Source organism: Canis lupus, chromosome 4 (genome assembly GCF_048164855.1).
Source record: "Canis lupus baileyi chromosome 4, mCanLup2.hap1, whole genome shotgun sequence".
Lineage (NCBI taxonomy): Eukaryota > Metazoa > Chordata > Mammalia > Carnivora > Canidae > Canis > Canis lupus.
Window position 1 is genome coordinate 54,400,822 of NC_132841.1, and position 16,625 is coordinate 54,417,446.

General features: G+C 35.8%; 1 protein-coding gene across 1 annotated transcript in view; it reads right to left on the reverse strand.

Moving 5' to 3' along the window:
• The window catches only part of SGCD (sarcoglycan delta), a 553,266-nt gene that overhangs the window by 389,440 nt on the left and 147,201 nt on the right, over nt 1–16,625 (reverse strand). The gene's annotated exons all lie outside the window — the stretch shown is intronic.

Sequence of the window (16,625 nt, forward strand, 5' to 3'; positions counted from 1 at the left end):
TCTTCCACTTCTTCACTTGGGTAATTTTTGCTGGGAGTCTGGTATTAAAATACAGTTTGTGCACCAAGTTGCATTGTCTGGTTATCTACTTTTCTCTTTACCTTTGCTTATGCATTTTAAGAATGTCTAAGTATTGTGTTAATAAAACTAAATGGAAATAAATAAGGCCATTTGAAAAATTAAAACATAAGTCCAAAGATAAAATGCTATCTTTCTAAGTTAAACGCAGGCAAACATTGTCTTATGTACCTACAACCTTGCCCTTAACACAGTAAGGGCTCATTAATTATCTGTGGAAATGGATGGAAGTGAAACACTTCTGTAACTTCAGTGGATGGCAGGGTTCAATGACAAGGTGATTTTCCCCAAAGCTTCCATCTTGATCATCTTCAACAGCCCTTTAATATCCTGACTCTCATCTCTTGTAATTAGCAGAAACTATTAGAAGCAATAGACTGGGCCAATCTGGCTGAACTGCATTACTACCCCATCTTAGAGAATAGCATAGAGTATTGATGTAACAGATTTGTAGAAAGAAACCTTAGGAACATGTACTTAGTGGTTGCGGTGACATACCCTGCTCCTCATTCCCCAAACTGGGAAGCAGAAGAATCATAAACACCAAATAGATGGAAATAGAAATTCACAAGTCAGCATAAAAAGGCAAATTGGCTACCTAATCAGTGTATTCATCCCCAACTATACTACTATCTAATGAAAGAATGTGGTATTCAAAAGGTCATCTATGGATTCATAGAAGAAAAGAGAGCCTCCAAAGGAGAAAAGTAGGTGGAATTCATTCCAACACTGAATGAAGGAGTCTTAGTCAACGGGCTGTAGTCTCATTTGACGAGTGGCCATTCTATGCCAGGCTGTGGAGAGATGACTGATATAAAGTAGATGGGGTCCTTACCCTCAAGGCATTTATAGTCTTTGCTGGGAGAACTCTGTCCTTTGATGCCACTGGTGATGCTGCCTCTGTTGGGCTAACAGCCTGCTGCCATGAAAAAATTCTTTCTATCTAACTCTTTTTGATTTCCAGTATATTAATTTTCTTTCTCATTATATTCCCTTTCTATGTAGACTTTCTAAAGGGAGGGAAGATGTAGCTCTCTCGATCTACACACCACTTATTTTTCATTGCAAATTTACAAATTGGTATTTTTAATGTAAACCTTAATCTCATGAGTTTGGTTACAGGGAGTCTGCAATTGATAGATAAAACCTCTCTTGCTGAGCTGATAGAATCAGCTGCCTAAGACTGAAGTTATGAGAGACATTCTGTGAAGACTCTAAGGAAAATACTAACCCCATGAATAATCACTATAACATCTATAAATTTCCATGCCTAGATTGTAGAATAATGAATTGGCAAAGGTTTATATTTATAGTTAGAGAAATGGGTCAATTCTTTCGGCACTCCATTTAACACATTTATAAGAGATCGTGGGAACTGAGCCACTTCATTTAATCCTAAGATACTATCATACATCAATATTTTATTTTCAAGAAACATTTAAAGATTCTAGTTTCAGATGAGCTACAGCAGCACTGAGGCTCCACGTAAAAGGTGAAGTCAACCTTCTTGGGTTTGTAGTGATATAATACTCTCAATAAAATTTTCTCCATTTTTTAGGAACTTACGCCAAAATACAAACATTTACATTCTGAATAAATGCTTTTGAGGTTCTGGACAGATTTTTTTAAAGTTCATTGCATTTCAAGACTTTCTGTGAGTACTCTGTTGAATTTGAAACTGTAGTCTTTTAGCTTTAATGCCATGAATTTCAAAGTATTTTTACACCTAGCTATATGAAATTGAATTAGGGGAAAATTTCTACTTGCCATCGTGTTTATGATTTGCAGGAGTCAGAATTTCTTTTCCCTGGGATGCAATTCGACAGAGGTGCATTATCATCCTAGTGCTGTTACTCTTAGCCAGCAGAAGATGGGAAGTTACATAGCCTCTCTTATCCTTGAGTCCTCATGTATAAAGTAGGAAGAAGAGCAGCCAGCCCATGACACTGTACATAGGTGTAGCAAAATAATATCAGTAAAAGTGGCTTGAATATACATAGCAACAACTAACAAGCACTGAGTGCTTACTGTGGTTCTGCTTAGTAAGTGCACAAATATTAGTAGATATTGTTAAATTCTGCATGGGGATTTTTTTTTTTTGAGCTATCCCATTATTTAGCATTTCCATTCAGAATATAGGTATGCTTTGGTAGCAAGAAACTACTTTCAAAATAAAATAGTCTACTATTACTTTTGCTAACTTCATAGTGACTTAATACAATTTCATTTCATCATAATGTAGTGGGTCCATTTATAGGCCTAAGCTCATTGTTATAACTATATAAAGCAGAAACTATGTCATTCTAGTTTACTTATTAAGTAAGAAGATCATATTTATACCAATTCCTCAATGGATCCTCCCTTAAAACCTAGTTTATAACCAGGCCTTCAATATCACTCATCTGAGTTTGGGCCACCACTTTCCGTCTCTGTCTCCAATCAGCCTCTTAACAGTGCATTCTTTCTTTTTTTAATAATCCAATTAAAAAATGGACAGAAGACAGCAACAGACATTTCTCCAAAGAAGACATCCAGATGGTCCACAGACACATGAAAAGATGCTCAACATCACTCATCATCAGGAAAATGCAAATCAAAACTACAATGAGATATCACCTCACACCTGTCAGGTTGGCTAAAATTAATAACACAAGAAACAACAGATGTTGGTAAGAGGAACGGTCTTACACTGTTAGTGGGAATACACACTGGTGCAGCCACTACGGAAAACAATATGGCGGTTCCTCAAAAAGTTAAAAATAGGATTACCCTATGACCCAGCAATTGCAGTAATGAGTATTTACCCCAACAATTCAAAATCACTAATTCAAAGGGATACATGCACCCCTATGTTTCTTACGGGACTACTAACAATTGCCAATTTATGCAAGTAGCCCTCATTTCCATTGATTAATAAGTGGATAAAGATGTGTACACACACGCACACACATACACTGAAATACTATTCAGCCATAAAAAGAATGAAATCTTGCTATTTGCAACAACACAGATGGAGCTAAAGAGTATAATGCTAAGCAAAAGAAGTCAGTCAGAGAAAGACAAATACCATGCAGTTTCATCCATATGTGTAACTTAAGTAACCAGATGAACAAAGGAAAAAAAAAGAGACAGATAAAACAAGAAATACTCTTAACTATAGAGAACAAACTGATGGTTGCTAGAGGGGATGTGGGTTGGGGAATGGGTAAAACAGGTGATGTGGATTATGATGTACACTTATGATGAGCAGAGTCATGTACAGAATTATTGAATCACTATATTGTACACCTGAAGCTAATGTAACACTATATGTTAACAATACTGGAATTAAAGTTTTACCTAAATAAAAAAATCATTCTTTAATCTTTAGACACTGTAAGTTTCACTCTTGGCATAAATAATTCAAAGCTTCTCATTTCCCTTAGGATACAATGTGAAGTTCCTAACATGGCTTACAAGATATTGGATGACCTGGACCTTGCACCTCCTGTGTGACATCCGAGGAAACAGTTTACAGGTCCCCTCTTGTAGGAAGCTATGTCTTTCTTCTCCTCCTTATGCACTCTGCTCTATCTTAAGTCCCCTGTTCTAGGCTCCAAAAAAATTCGATTCCTTTATTGTCATACTACTTGCCATTCTTTATTGTTATTGCTTGGTTGTCTGACTGTTCAGCTACACTGCCAGCTCTTGAGGACATGCACATCTGTCCAGTTTACCAGTTCTCACAATAGCCACCACACTGTCTGAGCCAGAGTAGACACTATAGTAGTTGCTAGAAGAAGGAAGAAGGGAGGAGCTGAAAACTATGCTCAGAAATAGTACTGGTTGATCAGAAATCTTAATATAAAATAGTATTTATAATACGGTTAATTTTATTCATAAAGTTTAATCTGAAAATTTTGATTTACTCTGGAAAGCAGCTATACTAACCGCTGTCCCACTAATGCCAGGTAAATGTTCATTTACTCCGTCCTCTGTCTGAACACCTAAAGTGCTTACTGATCAATGAAATTTCCACTGAACTTAATTCTCTGGCTTAGGCTTTGTAGACTAAGTTTCAAAATAAAACTTGCAAACTGCTATGCTAATTAATACCCTAAATACTGTATTTAAATAAATACTGTATCCTTGAAGTTCAACTGAAGTAAACTCTAAATACTGTATCCTTGAAGTTCAACTGAAATAACCTCTAAATACTGTATCCTTGAAGTTCAATTGAAATAAACTCCTCACCAATACAGTGACCCTTCTCTAGACTGAAATTTTGATGTTTAATTAATTTGAAATTTTTGACTAAATTGGCTTTTTCCCCTAAGAACTCTTTGCTGTATGGAATTATGGAGAACCTAAGACATCTCATCACCGATTCAGTGATTATAGATTTGCCAGTTCTGAAGAGTTTCATGAAACATTAGCCAAGACTTCCAGGATGTATGGCAAGATGATGCTAGAACACCCCAAAGTGTTAAGAACCAACTTTATAAGCCATTGACATAACATCCTTCAGCCCTTCAGACTCGCAGAGCTTTACCACTTCAAAACTGATTTCCACAGCCATTCTGAGATACTCAGCTTTATTTCGGGAAACTTGACCTTATAGGACATTACATTTTGTAACCAGAATTGAATAGGATGCACAGACTCTTTTAATTAACATAATATTTACATATAATCCTAGCAGCCAAAATTTATTGAGTGCCCACTGTGTGCCAGATGCTTTAATTATAGTATCTCTCTTCATCTCCTGAAAACCCTATGTGGTTAGTCCGATCTCAGAGTTTGGCAGACATTTTCTGTAAAGGGTCAGAAAGGAAATATGTTAGGCTTTGCAGGCTGCACAGTCTGTGTTGCTATATTCCTCAGCTCTGCAGTTATGGCAGGAAAGCAACTGTAGATAATGCATAAATGAGTAGGCATGTCTCCTTCCCATCAAACTTTTTTTCTTATGAGCATTGACATTTTAATTTCATACATTTTTTTGTGTGCATCAAGAATTTTTTTTTCTTTTTTCATTTTGTTTCAATTACTTTAAAACATAAAAACCATTCTTTGTTCATGAACCTTAAAACACAGCACGGGCTAGATTTGGCCCAGGGAAGGCCATGATTTGCCAACCTCTGCATTATCAAAATATTTGGAGCAGAGGACTGAAGCTCAGAGAGACAGTTACTAATAAGCAGAGAGATAATTCTGACTAGATGGCTCCTTCTCCTTTTGATTCATGTGCTCTGTGTTACAGTTTATACTTAATATAAAGGCTAAAATTTTCCCTAACCAAGATCTTAACATGACTGACAAATAAGTGGATTATGAACGAGCTGATAGCTTTCTTCTTCAAGTAACAATGAATTCAGCCACAGACTATTATCTTTAAGGGGAGCTTTTTGTCTCATTTGGAAAGGAAATGGTTCCAGCAAATCAAAACTAATAAATTATGCTTATATTTATTTATTGGTCCTTAAAATGAATAGTTAGTTTACCTATCACTCTATATGTTATTTATATATTCTAGAATTGGTAAGCAACTTTTTTGGTTAAAAACTCAAGAGACTATTTGGACCAACTTCTACAGAAAAGGAGGAATATAAAGGAAGGAAGAAAAAGTGTGGGAAATCAAGTATAAATTAGGTTCCAGGGATGCCTGGGTGGCTCAGCAGTTGAGCATCTGCCTTTGGCTCAGGGTATGATCCTGGAGTCCTGGGATTGAGTCCCACATCAGGCTTCCTGCATGGAGCCTGCTTTTCCCTCTGTCTATGTCTCTGGCCCCGCCCCTGTATCTCTCATGAATAAATAAATAATAAAATCTTTAAAAATAAATAAATAAATAATGTTCCATTTTAATATTGTCTTTTAAATTTGTGTCTCGTAAAATTCAAAAGCAATGTCTTTCCAGCTTCCAAGACAAAGCTCTGTTTTGTTTTGTTTTTTTCCAATCAGAAACTGCAAGCACCATGAATTAATCACTAGGCCTTATTTGTTAAATGGGTATGATGTCAGGCAACACAATTCCAAGGAAGAGAATAAGAAGGAAAGTAGAGGAGAAGAAAAAGGAAAGGATGCTTTGGCCCTGAGAGGTGAAGTTAGATACACATGGATCTGGAACACATTGCTTAGAAGAGATGAGGGAGGAAACAAAGTCTGGAAATTGAAAACAATTCTAGATTGGAAGAGGGGAAATGTCAAGGGCTTCATAAACCAATTAAACTTGGGGCGCTTGGGTGGCTTATGATCTCAGGGTTGTTGGCGGGGGTAGGGGGGACTTGGGGCTTTCTCTTGCTCTCAAAGAAAAAATCTTAGAAAAAAGAAATTAAGTTTGTAAATCTTTGTAAAGAAACTTCAACTATGTATGGTGATGATGTGCACTTTAGTTGTGATCATTTCACAATGCTCAGGGATATCAAATTGTTCTGTTGTACATATGAAACAAATATAATGTTACATGTCAATTATACCTCAATTAAAAACAACATCAACAAGTTGAGCTTGAGGTTAAAGAATAAGGGTAGTACCCTCAACAGTGTCTATGGGAAAAGAGAGCTTAGACAATTCTTTATACAGCTAGTTAAATTAGTAGATGAATAAGATAAATATAATTCCATTTTTTTTTAAGATCTAACTCTCCACCTGGCACTGTCTTATGTGTTTTTCACATACAATTTAATCTTTAGGACAACTCTATGAATTAGGTCCTGGAATTAGCTCCATTTTATAAATGAGGGTACTGAGGTACAAGAAGTTAAGTAACTGCCCCTAAATCACCCAGTGGGTAAAAGATAAAGAAGGGATTAACTCAGGCCTGTCTAATGACAAAGTCTGCATTCTTAATTGCTATGCTAAACTGCTTCTCATTCGTATTAATGAATATGAAATTGAAGTAGAGTGGCGTCACGATTTAATATTTTATGTGAGTAATGGACTAATATAATTTTAATAGCACTCACACACACAACTTTTCACTCAGTTCCACAATTTCCCCATGTAGTAGCTTAGGATTATCTTCTTCTAAGTATATCAGTGATGAAATTTATGTCCAAAGAAGTGACCTGTTCAAGGTTACAAGGCTGGAAAATATTGGCATGGCAGAAGGGAAAGAGCTGGTTGTATCTATGTATCTGGGAACTCTGGCTCTGCTACTTCCTAAATGAATGCTTTGGGACAAACAAAACCTTTCCAATTCCAGCACCTACAAGTGAAAAATGGAGATAGAATTTTTACTTCTCAGAGTCTTTTACAGCATAAAACTCTATAACCTACACAAGTGCCTTTGGTAAATGTAGGCATGCAACAAATGCAAATTTCCTTCAGCTGCCTGTGATACTGGGTGTCTAAAAAACAAAACAAACAAAAACTGAGTATACACATATCAAACCATCATGTTGTACATATACTTTAATTATATACATTATTTATTTGTCAATTATACTTCAATAAACCTAGAAAAAAAGTCCTTAAAAAGAGTTTAAAAATCTAGGGTCTTTATTCAATGATGCCCTTAGCCATTGTGACTAAGGCTAAGCCACAGTGCCCTAAGCCACTATGACTTAGTATCGACAGACTGCATCCACTTGTATCCATGGGTTGATTAACTAACTGGCTTGGGTGTGGGGTGGGGGTACACCTTGTGTAATGTCAACATGAACTGAGAAGACCTGTATGCTCATCAGAGATATTTTCACCAATAACCCAGAACTGGCCCCAGCAAACCACCCAGCACAACTACAAGATTAGATCAGTATCTTTTCAAACAGTTTGTAAAAGGAGAAAACACTTTTTTCAGAGATGGTGTTGAAAAGCTTTGAGTTAAAAATAAAACAGGAAAATAGGGTCTCCCAAAGAGTTCTTATAGCAAAAAAAAGGAATCAACAGAATGGGGATCCTTAGTCAAAAATCATGCGGAGGGCTAACAAATTAAACAGAATTTTTCAGAGTTTGTATCCAATGTGTATAATGAACCTCCAAAAATGGACTAACACACAGAGCATTTTCCAAGCCTTATATGACCAGAGACTTTTTTAATTGGGCATTTTATAGGACTAATGTTCTATAGAATGCATTTTGGAAAATTTCACTGCAGCGGAAATAAGATGAGCTAACAAGAACTCTAACTCCTCATTTTAATCAGTGCAATATAATTAAGTAATTACCAAACACCCATAATGTGCCCAATTCTGTACGAGGAGGACACACACACACACACACACACACACACACAAGAACTCACTGCATGGCTTTTTCCTTAGGAGGAAAAAAATAGATGTGTCATGTAAAAGAGCAATGGTATAAGATCAGAAAATGGGATCCAAGGGGCCAGACTGCTTCGATTCTGACTACGAGTATATCACTCCCTGATTAAAACACATTTTGTATAGCAAATGTTGGACACCTGAAAAATATCAGTAAAAAAGAAGTGGACTAAAAACACATTTATCTTAGAATCCATATTGAAATTTTATTCATTTCTGGGTGGAAAAAAACTAAGGGCACTTGTTTTGATCTTCAATCTCACACAACCATAAACACCCTGAGATTACCATTCAATGTTTTTTACTATGTTGGAGATACAATGGGTCTCAGAAATAAAAAGCCTAGTTGGTTCTCCTCTGGACAAACAGTAAACATGACAGTGCTCCCCAGGGTACCACATAATGCTTACTAGAAAAATAAACCCTCAGAACAGGCAACCAAACCCAGAAGCTTCAAAATAAAGTTAATTTCAGGTAGGCAGAAAAATGTTTCTTCCATCCTGGGATCCAGCTGGGAACAGAGAGCAGCCCACATGGTCCAAATGAAAATGTGTGAAAACTGTTAGTTCTACTATGCTAGATATTATACGTGCCAAGTGATGAACTCAAAACTACTGGTTTCCTTAGGTCTTTGAAACAGACTCACAAAACACAGTAAAAGAAAATACAGTGGCAGAAAACTTCCAGGAGTTCTACCCAAATGACCATTTCCAAACTGTTTCTTATCATGACAACTTTCCTGACATATGCCTATATTGACAAAATATTCTGAGGCATACAACTGAGTGTCAAGATCCACCCTGTATAGCTTTTTTATGCTTCTGAGTCCTCTTTATCCTCATGTAATGTTTTGAGAATTTATCCTACCTCAGTTTCATATGCCTTCAAATCAGGATCATCACCACCACCATATATGGTCCAGGTGCAGGGTCTGGAATTTGGCACGTATAATCTGTAGTCACTAAACTGCCAACAATGAAGATAAATAAACATATGTGTACACACACACACACACACACACACACATATACACACACACATATCCTCTTTGTGGAGCTAAGATTTCAAGAAGCTAAGTAACATGCCTAAGGCCACCCAGGTAAGGAAAGTTAAAATCACAGATAGGTCCCTCCCGCCCCACCACCTACAGTCTTTCCAACCAGGCAGTTTGCCTGAGCTTTTCACTACCTCTCTCCCAGAGAGATTTTAGTCTTCACTTCTTCTCTTTGTGTCTGTTATTTCAGGCCCCATCAGTCTTCTTTTCTAACTCTGTCTAGCTACATTGCTAGACCTTCTTACTACCCTCCAGCTCACTCTTTCTTAGACTCTGAAGTCCAAGTCCATTTGCTTTAGAAGTACCTTTCAGCCAATGGGCAACTCCCAGGCTCCAGTCCAGGCCGTAGATACAATAGGAATACCTTGGAGTGGAATATGGGAACCTGCATTTTGATTAAGCTCCCCAAGAGATTAGTCTAAGTAACTTCTTCATTTTACTTCTTACCTCAGAATGTACTGTGAGTTTATCCTGTTCTGTTTTCCTTCTAGAAGGTAAACTCAACACAAGCATAGTTTTTTGTCGCTTTTCTTCACTCCTACCTCTCTCTACTAGCATCTGAGTGGTCAATAAATATTTGTTGAATAAATAAAGGAAAGGGGATCATTCTATATTTAAACTCCATCTGCAGCAGACTCCCACTGACTGGTCCTGTCAGCAATCTAAATGCTCTATCAATCATTTTTCATCATCCTTCTTTTATGTAATATTGTCAACTCAAAAGTATGTCACATTGTTCCTCACTTTCATCCTTATAGATGCCCTGAGAAGACATGCATGCATATCCACAAATTAATGATTGATAAACCCAAAGCACAATTAGTAAATTAGTAATCTGTTCCCTAGATGAAAGAACTGGTTGGAACTCAGCACTGATTTCATATTTCACTTTTTCCTCACAATGCCAAGCAGATTTGCATCATAACCAACTACTTCTTTGAGTTTGGGCAATGACTCTTAAAGTACAGTCCCCCACCATCAACATTACTTGAGTATTTGTTGCAAACCCAAATATTTAGACATGACCCCAGACATCTTAAGTCAGAAACTCTTGAGAATGAGCCCAGTGATTTATTTTAACAAGCCTTCTAAGTGACTCTGGTGCACGTTCAAGTTTAGATCCACTGAGTTAGAAAAACAAAACAAAACAAAACAAAACAAAAGACAGTGTTAAAATGGAAAAGCTTTTTCTAAGGAAGAATGCGCTAAGCAATCATCACTGACAATCAACACAGAGAAAGAACTTTATAAAATTAGCAGACATCATAACAGAAGGAGATGATGTGGTAAAATATTTGGCACAGTTTCTGTCACATGGTAAATGCTAAAAAAATGTTAGGAAGAATTGATAACAGAACAAATAAGGGTAAACAAATATTTAAAAAGAGAGTAACCACAGATTGTAAAAAAAAAAAAAAAACAAAAAAAAAACTGCGGGATCCCTGGGTGGCGCAGAGGTTTGGCGCCTGCCTTTGGCCCAGGGCGCGATCCTGGAGACCCGGGATTGAATCCCACGTCGGGCTCCCTGCATGGAGCCTGCTTCTCCCTCTGCCTATGTCTCTGCCTCTCTCTCTCTCTCTATCATAAATAAATAAAAATTTTTAAAAAAGCATAAAATTAAAAAAAAAAACTGCTATGAAAAACTACATGCCAACAAATTGGAGAACCTACAAGAATTGGATAAATTTCTAGAAACATACAATCTTCCAAAACTGAATCAGAAAGAAATAGAAAATCTGAATAGACCAATTATTGGAAATGAAATTGAATCACGGGTAACTGGGTGATGGGCACTGAAGAGGGCACTTTATGGGTTGAACACTGAGTATTATATTATATGTTGGCAAATTAAATTTAATAAAAAATGTAAAAAATTAAAAATAAAATCCTAAACCCTAGAATCTAAAACTTTTAGTCACCCTAACTCTTGGAGGATATATAGCATCCCCTAGAAATATGTGGGGTATGAGAATAACCAAAGTTAAGACATGGAAACATGAAGGGCTCTTCTACTGCCTGCTGAATTTAAAGCTATTGTAGGCCTCTGTGACAATAAATAGTATCTGGGAGTTCCCTTCAATTCAGGAATATAATTCTATGCTTGTTGATCACTGGGGGGAAAAAAATCTACCAAAAGACAAGTTAAGGACAAGAAAGATTAACAGGTGAATTCTAGCAAATATTTAAATGTGAATTAATTTCTATTCTCCTCAAACTATTCCCAAAAATAGAAGGAAGAGAAGCTCCCAAATTTATTCTATGAGTCCAGCATTACCCTGATACCAAACCAAAGACACTACAAAAAAAAAAGAAAGAAAAAAAAACTACACACCAATATCCCTGATAAACATACATGCAAAAATTCTCAATAAAAAATGTTAACAAATCACATTTAACAATACATTAAAAGTGTCATTCACCATGATCAGGTGGAATTTATTCTGAGAATGCAAGGATTGCTCAAAATTCACAAATTAATTAATGGGAAAATCCACTTTAACAAACTTAAAATTCATATAATCATCCAAATAGATGCAGAAACGGCATTTGACAAAATTCAACATCTGTTCATTATAAAAACTTTCAATAAAGTAGGTTTAGAAGAAATATACATCAGCATAATAAAGGCCATATATATATATGGCATATATATATATATATATATATATATATATATATATATATAAATAAAACACAGCTAAAATTATTCTCAGTGGTGAAAAACAGAGCTTTTCCCATAAGGTCAAGAACAAGTCAAGGATGTCCACTCTCACCACTGTTATGTAACATAGAACTGGAACTCCTGGCCTCAGCAATCAGAGTAGAAATAAAAGTTATCCAAATTGGCAAAGAAGAAGTACAACTGTCACTATTTGCAAATGGCATACCATACAAAAAACCCTCAAGACTCCATCAAACAAAACAAAACATAACAAAAACAAAACACTGGAATAAGTAAATTCAGTGAAGTGGCAGGAAATAAAATTAATGTATATAAATCTGTTGCATTTATGTACATAAACAATGAAGTAGCAGAAAAAGAAGTTAAAGCGATTTCATTTACAATTGCACCAAAAAGAATAAAATACCTAAAAATATAAATTTCACCAAGTAGGTGAAAGACCCAAATATACAATGATGAAAGAAATTGAACATGATGCAGACAAATGGAAAGATATAACACAATCATGGACTGCAAGAATTGTTAAAATGTCCATACTACCCAAAGCAATATACAGATTCGATGCAATTGCCAACAAAATACCAACCTTATCTTTCACAGAACTAGAATAATCCTCAAATTTATATGGAACCAAAAAAAACAAATTTATATGGAATAGTCCACCTTGAGAAAGAAGAACTAAGCTGGAGGTATCACAATTCCAGATTTCAATATATACTACAAAGCTATTCTAAACAAAACAAGATGGCACTAGCACAAAAAGAGACACAGATCAGGAACAGCATAAAGAGCCCAGAAATAAACCCTTATTTTCATGGTCAGTCTATGACAAAGGCGGCCAGAATATGCCATGAGGGAAAAGACAGTCTCCCCAACAAATGGTACTGGGAAAACTGGACAGGTACATGCAAAAGAAAGAAATTAGATCACTTTCTTATACCATACACAAAAATAAACTAAAAATGGATGAAAGACCTAAATATGAGACCTGAAACCATAATATTCCTGCAAGATAATATAGGCAGTAATCTCTTTGACAGGCTTTTTTTCTAGGCAAATCTCCTCAGGCAAGGGAAACAAAAACAAAAATAAATTGTTGAGACTAGACCAAAATTAAAAAAACAAAAATAAAAACATTGGCACAGAAGAGGAAACACTATCAACAAAAGGAAAAGCAACCTACTGAATGATAGAAGATATATGCAAATGATACATGTAAGAAGCGTTTAATATCCAAAATATATTAAGAACTGATAAAACTCAGTAACAAAAAAATAATTAAAAACTGAGATTTGAATACACATTTTTCTCAAAGATGACATACAGATGACCAAGAGATGAATGAAAAGATGCTCACATCACTAACCATTAGGAAAATGTTAAAGCAAAAATCAAAATGAGTTACCACGTTATATTTGGTAGAATGTCTATTATCTAACAGACAAGAAATAGCAAGTGTTGGCAAGGATGTGAAGAAAAAGGAACCCTCATGCATTGTTGGTGGAAATACAAATTGGTACAGCCACTGTGAAAAATAGTGTGGAGGTTCCTTCAAAAATTAAAAATAGAAATACCTTATGACCCAGTAAATCCACTACTGAATTTTATCCAAAGAAAACAAAAACACTAATTCAAAAAGATATGTTTACCCCTATGTTTATTGCAGCATTATTTACAATAGCTAACATATGGAATTTACCTAAGTTTCCAATGTCAGATGGATGGATAAAGAAGATATAGTATGTATGTACACACACACACACACACACACACACACACACAGAGCCCTATATACACATACACAATGGAATATTAGTTATTAAAAAGAATGAGATCTTGCCATTTGTAACAATATGGACAGAACCAGAGGGTGTTATGCTACATAAAATAAATCATACTGAGATAGATAAACCACATGTTTTCATGCATATTTGAAATCTACAAACAAACAAATGGACAAATAAAGTAGACACAGACCCACGAAAACAGTAAACAAACTGGTGGTTGCCAAAGGCGAAGATGTTGGGGAATGGGCAAAATAAGTAAAGAGGAGTGGAGATATGGGCTTCCAGTTATGGAATGATTAAGTCATGGGGATAAATGGTACAGCATAGTCAATGATATTGTAATAGTATTGTAGGGTGACAGATGGTAGCTATTCTTGTGTTGAGCACAGCATGACAAATAAATTTGTGGTATCAATATATTGTACACCTGAAACTAATGTAACATTGTGTGTCAACTATTCTTTAACAATACAAAGAAGAAAAAGAAGAGAGGCAGGAGAATGATATATTAATAATGTCAAACCAGAGTAGAACCAAACTGGGGGCAAAAAAATACAAATTAGTTTTTCAGTTTCTAAATACCAGTTTTGAAAGAAATGAATATGCGGTTCTTCCTTAGGGCCAATGCTGATCACCTTCTCTTCAATAGATTTATATGACCATAGAGAAACAGTAACTACCTTCCCCTACAATCACCATGTGTGAATTTGCTGCTAATTAGTTAAATGTCCCTATTACACACAGTGTTCTCTGGAGAATAACTTAAGAAATGTGGAGGCTCTTTGGGTATAATGGAAAGTGTTCCCTCTTATCCTTCAAGCAACACTAGTGTAATCACCCCAAATATTTTTTGAAGTACATAAAATGGCTAGAAATTTCAGTGACATCATGTACAGAAATATCCAAAAACAATATATTTTCCTTACTTAAGATATTTACCAATTTAATCTATTATTATTAAAAATAAGTATTTTAATTGTAAATATTCAACTAAATGTCTCAGACACTGTAGACAGATAAAACCATAAAAATTTCCTTCTTTAAAGGATAATTTCATTTTCCTTTCTAAAAGAAAAATTAAGAATGAACTTAACCACCCCCCCCCAAAAAAAACCCCTAACAATTCAGTCAAGAAATGGGCGGAAGACATGAAGAGACATTTCTCCAAAGACCACCTACACATGGCCAACAAGCACCTGAAAAAATGCTCCACATCACTCGTCATCAGGAAAATACAAATCAGAACCACAATGAGGTACCACTTTATACCAATAAGAATGGCTAAAATTAACAAGACAGGAAACAATACATGTTGGTGAGGATGTGGAGAAAGGGGAACCTTCTTACACTGTTGGTGAGAATGAAAACTGGTGTAGCCACTTTGAAAAACAGTGTGTCAAAAAAAAAAAAAAAAAAAAAAAAAAGAAAAACAGTGTGGAGATTCCTCCAGAAATTAAAAACAGAGCTACCTTACAATCCATTGATTGCGCTATTGGATATTTACTCCAAATATACAGACTTCATGAAACGATGGGACACCTGTACCCCAATGTTCATGGTAGCAATGTCCACAATAGCCAACCTGTAGATATATAGAGAGGTGTATCCATATCTATATCTATATCTATATCTATATCTATATCTATACAATATACATACAATGGAATATTACTCAGCCATCAGAAAGGATGAATACCTACCATTTGCTTAAATATGGATGGAACTGGAGGGTATTATACTGAGTGAAATAAGGCAATTGGAGAAAGACAATCATCATATGCTCTCACTCATATATGGAATACAAGAAATAGTGAAAGGCACCATAAGAGAATGAGGTGAAACAGAGTGGGAAAAAAATTAAGGAGGAAGGCAAACCACGAAACTCCTAACTCCAGGAAACAAACAAAGGTTTGAGGAAGGGGAGAGATGGGGTAATCTGGTGATAGGCATTAAGGAGGGCAAATGATGAGATAAGCACGGGGTATTATACTGTACATTGGCAAATTGAATTTAAATTAAAAGAAAAAAACCTAACACATACACACAAAAGAATTAATATAAACCTCACACAGAGAATCAGAGTAAAGGATTAAAAACATCCCTTGGCCCAAACCAGTAATTATGCAATTGAGTATCTAATAGTACTCAACCATATTACAGCCAATTAAGTCACTTTTTGTTGCTCATCCGATAAGGCAGTTAAATACACACAGCTGCCTTACGATTTTCGTTGTGCTGGCAAGGAAAGAAATATTGAACCAGAGCAGTCACAATCATGTATCTAAGTCCTTCATTTATTCACTTGCTTATTTCTTTAGTAAAAATTTGAGTGCCTACCACATCCCAGGACTATTCTAACTATGGGGGATATAATGCTCCACAGAATAAATAGCCCTTCCCCCTACACATACAGTACATGCACTCTAACTTTATTTTCTGTTGCTTCAGAAAGAAAAACTATAAGTGAGTCAAAGTGTGTCAGATGTCTATTGCTTTTGCCTTTCAAATACTTATTTTGCCTTCCTCTTATAGAACCTTCATTTTTTTTAGAAAGCAAGTCCTTCCATGTTTCAGTTTACAGGTCTGACTGTGCTGATTCCACTGCTTGGTGCCAGAATTGGTCACATGACCCAGCCCGTACTCTATCAACATATTCTCTTCTCCTGTGATGGATTCGTGTAAGATATACATCCCAAATCATGGTGAAGCTCATGTGTGTCTTAAAGTTATGGGCAGCCTGGGTGGCTCAGCGGTTTAGTGCTGCCTTCAGCCCAGGGCCT